The sequence below is a fragment of the Limulus polyphemus genome, unplaced genomic scaffold (genome assembly GCF_000517525.1).
Source record: "Limulus polyphemus unplaced genomic scaffold, Limulus_polyphemus-2.1.2 Scaffold2124, whole genome shotgun sequence".
In the NCBI taxonomy this organism is placed as follows: Eukaryota; Metazoa; Arthropoda; class Merostomata; order Xiphosura; family Limulidae; genus Limulus; species Limulus polyphemus.
The window spans coordinates 77,877-83,581 of NW_013667734.1; the positions used below are offsets into that span (position 1 = coordinate 77,877).

Here is a 5,705-nt window from a genome sequence, read left to right on the forward strand (position 1 = left end):
CTTAAACACATCAATCAGATCCCCTCTAACTCTTATTTTTTCAAGAGAAAAGTTTCAGTTTAACCTGTCCTCATATAACAATCCCCCTCCCTATCCAAGGCACCATTCTCTTTGCACTCCTCTGAATCCTTTCCAACAATTCAATGTCTTTCCAAATATAAGGAGCCCAAGACTGAACACAATATTCCAAATGTGGCCTAACCAGTGACCTATATAATGAAATTATAACCTCTTTAGATTTTTATTCAATATTTGTATAGATACAACCTAAAATCCTATTTGCCCTACCACTAACAACAACACACTGGCATTTATTATAATTAAAACCCATCTTCCATTTATTTGCCAAACTCACTAAATGATCTAAATCCTTTGGTAAAGCAGCGACATCCTCTTCACAGGTAACAACACAGAAGACCTTAATATCATCTACAAATTTAAGTAATTTATTGACTATCCCTTCATCTATGTCATTGATGTAAATCAAAAACAGCAAAAGTTCTAAGACTGAGTCCTGAGGTACCCCATTTGTGACATTAATCCAGTTTGACTGAACTCCATATGTAAAAACCCTCTGCTTTCTTCCATCCAGGCACTCTTCTATCCAATTTGCTAACTTATCTCCCACACCTATAGAGCTAATTTTTTTACAAGCCTTTTATGTGGCTCCTTGTCAAATACTTGCTGAAAACCCGGATACACCAAATTTACACCCTTACCATCATTTACATAAGTAGTACCCTTTTCAAAGAATGTCAAAAGATTTGTGAGGCAAGATTTTCCTTAATAAAACCATATTGACTATCCAATAAATTCTAAACTTTGTTAAATGGCCTTGCAAAGCATCTTTTTTTTTCAAAATTTCCCAAACTTTCCCACAACTGATGTAAGACTATCATCTCCCTTGAAAGGAGGAATGACATTAGCCATCTACCAATCCTCTGCTAACTGCCCACTATTAAAGGACTTACAAAAAATAGTAGCAAGTGTCTCACGTATACAATCTTTAACTTCCTTCAAAACTCTTGGGGAAATATTATATGGCCCAGGAGCATTATTGTTCTTTATACTTCCTATTTTTTTTCAATGTGATTATCTTGTTTCCATCTACCAACTGTTCAAGAAGAGGAATAGTGCCCAAAACTTTAATTATTAAAAACTAAATAAAAAGTATAATTTAATAATCCATCCATCTCATAACAATCAGATACAAGACTTCATTTATCATTCCTCAAAGGTCCTATCCCATCCTAATATTTTATTTACCCTTAATGTATTTAAAGAAATCATTACTGTTAATTTTTTAATTTTCAGCCAAACTTCTTTCATACAACGATTTTGATATCCTAATTTCCTGTTTATCAACACTCTTGATCTTCTAAATCTCCCGTTATACCAGTCAATGTAAATTTTGTAAATTTCTGATGCTTTTCTTTAATGTCATCCATTATACTGTGAGCCAACCTGGTTATTTATTTGCAGCCACCCTTTTCTTTGTATAAGGAATATTTTTATCTTGAATATTTAATTTTTTTTTTTCATATTTTATCACCCAAATGTTCTCCATTTGCACCCTCTCAACCAATTCTATATTAGGCATTAACAATAAATCTGAAATAGCATTGTTTCTAGTAGGTTCCTAGACCAATTGGTGAAGAAAACATCTTAAACAGTTTCAAAAAACCATTCTCCCTCATGGTTTGACTCTTAAAATTTACCAGTCTATATGCCTGAAATTAAAATCACCCACAATTATGACCTCATTAACAGCTGAAATCTTAATCTCACTGTAAAGTTATTCATTAATTTTATCAGTATCATCTGAAACAAATTCTAACTAAAAGCCTTTTCCCTTTATATCTGCTAATCAGAACCCAAATGGATTCAGTCTTGTCCTCATTCCTTCTAGTCTTGATGTACATATTTCATGGACGCATCCCTTCGGGGATGGGGAGGGGGGCAATCAAGGGGAAGCTTCAAGGTTTTGGTCTGCGGCTGAGAGGTCTTATCATAGCAACGTCCTGGAGATTCTGCTGTAAATCCTGTTTTGGTTCATTTTCTCCAGTGGCTGCTTATTTCAATCACCAGGGCAGCACCCATTTTCGATCCCTCTGTATTCATACATTGGATCTTATTTTTGGGCCCACATGCTTGATATTCATATCATTACATGTCATGTTCCGGGTGCTTTCGCTCTATTTGGGGATTGGATTCCTGTCCAGACAAAATCTATCTGACGAAGTGGTTTCTCAATCCTTTTGTTTGCCAGTGGCTTTGACTTCAATGGGGTACTCCTCACATCATAGATTTTGCTATGTCTCTTAACCACAAATTGCTTTAGTTTTGGTTTTTGGTCTCAGGTTCTTCGTCTTCTTGCTCTGGCTATTGATGTTTTCAGCCAGGGTTGGACCAACACATTTGTCTATCCTCCTCCTCTTCTTCTTCTCCAGGTGATTTTGACTCTCTGTGTTCAGTCCTTCTGATAGCTCCTTCCTGGCCATCTCAGCTGTGGTTTCTGTTGCTTCTCCAGCTCCAGTTTCCTCTGCCATTTTCTTTTCTTTTGACTCTATCCCTTCTGATTCTGCCTTGATCACCAGTGTTGCATTGGACCTTCCTGTCCTCTGTCTTCACACTTGATTTTTCCTTCCATCATTGGCGAGGAGATCTGGCTTCTCGTGACTCTTAGCTACTTTTTTGGCTTGTTTCATTCACCCTTTCTTCATAGATATTTCTCAATGCAAATGGAACGATTTTCCATTGTTGGTTTCTGGGTCCACGGGTTTACCCCGATCAACCCACTGTTCCTCATAATGTGGATTTCCTCACTTGACTTTTGGATTGGAAGTCTTCTGTCTTTCAATCTCAGATTTTCAGGCAGCTCTGTTCCACACCTTTTGTTTTTCCCAATACTGCAGGTATTTACCTCTCCTACACTTTACCTGTTGATGTAATCCTTCCAGATGGGGATATTAATGTGGTCCTCTACTGTTTCACTTTGCCTACATTTGAACCACTTTCCCCATGCTCCTTGTTCCCTTATGTATTCCTTCCTTCTCATATTCACCTGTCGACGTCGGTGGTCTGTTTATTTGACATTGGTGTTTCACATACACTTTATCCTTCTACATATCTTCTCATTTCTCCAGATTGTTTTTTTTTCCTCCCTAACTCTCTGATGGATAATTCCTCTGTTTAGCAACTTTTCCTTCCTTCTGTTTACCACTTTTATCCTCTGCCTCATCTGGAGAGACTTCTATGTCCTGAACATGATATATTGCCCACACGGCTTCCTTTTGTGGTGCCCGTTCCCACCTCTTTCTCCCTTGGCACCTTTCTCCTTCCACCATCCCCAGTTTGGTTCAGCTCTTAATTCGATTGGCTTATTCATCTTTATCGTTTTCCTCCTTTACTTTTTACTGGGAGACTTCTGATCTAACTTGACACCTTACCTTTTCATTGGTGTTTCATCTTTGTCATCTCTTGGAGGTACTTTTTCAATCGGGCATGTTGACTACCCATAATATGTTCATCTCTCACTATATACATCGGATCGTGGTTTTTTCCTCTTCAGGATATCATTTTCCACCAGTAGTCATTCTTCAGAATTTAGTGAGGCTTTGACTGGGTAAGTTAATTTTTCTTATTCTTTCCTATTCAAGGTCCCTCTTACCTTTTATTATTGCTTAATGTTTGGATTCCACTCTGTTGTGAGTGGTGCCTGACCAGGTATTCTTTAACAGATCAAATCCACACTGTATGGACATGTCGACTTAAATATTATATTTCCATGGCCATGGAATGCACACTGCAGAGATGGGATGTTCCACAAGATCGCTTGTAGGTTTATCCTCACAATGGAATTTAAAAAAAAAAATTGCCCATTGTGGACCATACTCACCTATGGACTACATGGGTAGGGGATAGCTATACCTTGTATTGAATACATTTCTATGTTCTGCTTTTCAAAATAGGGTTTTGTGGTCACCCATTGTACTGTCTCAGGTGTTGTTGTTCTTCCAGACTCTCTACCCCACTTCCACCACCCCTTTTTTCTTCAAGTGGAACTTGAGAGTCCTTACCACTTTCCAGTTCCAAGCCGTTGGGGTGGTGGATCATGGAGGCATCCTCCTGAATGAATTAATGAAATACAAAATAGAAATGATTATACAACCATTCAGCTGAGAGTAGGGCAGTGGTGTTCTTCTGATGTAGATGATATGATATTCTCCGTAATAAAACAAGCATAAATGGGAGTAAGCCGTCAAAATTGCATTTCACCCCTTCGATTGGGATCCCTCATCCTACCCCCCATGTGGATGTTGGTTTCTAGTGACTGGGTTTTGGATTTTGAGTTGAACCAATCAACATAAGTCCACACACATTTATTATAGATTTCTATATTCCTTCCTCAATTATACTTTTGGTACTCCATCTGTTTTGTGGGTCATGGTGGAGGTACTTGCAGATTATTACGGTTCTTCCCTTCCGCTATCCCTCGATGCTTATTATTCTGTAGATGTTACTGTGCTTGGAGCAGTTCTCGTCAATTTCACTTTTGAGGGAGATGGTTCACATTATGCAGACATCTTTTTGATACTGGATGTCAGGTTCCTGGATTAATCTATCAATTTCTGATATTAACATGTGACCTGGAGTTCTTGATTCCCATCCGGCCTTATAAACTTGAGAGGAAGACGGTATGATCCTTTTTCCAACCCCCACCAGATGGTTTGGTTTTGAATTTTAGTCTTCTTGCCAGTGGTATGATCCTTTTTCCTACCCCCACATTAATGTTGGTAGCCGGGTTTTGGACGTAGTAGACTTGCCATGTACGGTCTGTTGCACCCTAATTAAAGTCACCATTTGAAAAAAACAGAAATCTGATTTAAGTGCAAACAAAACATATCCACAAAATATTAGGTCATAAAGAAATTAATGTCCCTTTTTTTAGATTAAAAACCCTGAATAACTTATATATCAAAACAAAACATTTATTAAATGAAATAGTCTCCATTCTTACTGATGATGCTTTTCCATCTTACAATCAGGCTTTGAAGCAAAAAACATGTCGATGTTTCTCTTTAAAACCTTCCACATTTGCATAAGTTTTCCCATTAAGATGTGTTGTAGCAAACGAAAAAGATGTTAATCTGATGGTGCCATATCTGGAGAATATGGTGGGTGGGGGAGAACTTCCCAATCAAACTCCATAATCTTGTGTTCCATCAAATGTGCCACATGTGGACGTACATTGTCATGGAGAAGAAGAACACCTTTCCGATTGATGGGTGAAGTGCGTTTCTGATGAAGGGCTTGATTTAAACATTCCAGTTGCTGACTGTAGATTGACAGTTTGCTGTGGATTGAGGAGTTTGATATGAATTACTCCTTTGATGTCCCACTAAATGCAAAGCATCACTTTCTATGGATGGAGTCCAGGTTTGGGGTCGGAAGTGGTTTTGTCTAGGACTGAGTCTTTGTTTTTGGCATTTAATATTTGTATAGAGAATCCATTTTTCATCACAGGTGATAATTCTGTTGAAAAATGGTTCATGCACATTATGTGCCAGAAGAGACAAAATAATGTTCACACATTGGAAATGATGATCATCGAAGAGGTCATGAGGCAACCAAACACCTTCTTTATGGAGTTTGCCCATATTCTATAGATGTTTATGTATTGTTTCATGAGAGACATGCAATTT

General features: G+C 37.9%; 1 protein-coding gene across 1 annotated transcript in view; it reads left to right on the plus strand.

Annotated features, from left to right (window-relative positions):
- LOC106466021 (calcium-binding mitochondrial carrier protein Aralar1-like) overlaps positions 1–5,705 on the plus strand; it is a 60,001-nt gene that overhangs the window by 43,344 nt on the left and 10,952 nt on the right. The window lies entirely within an intron of this gene.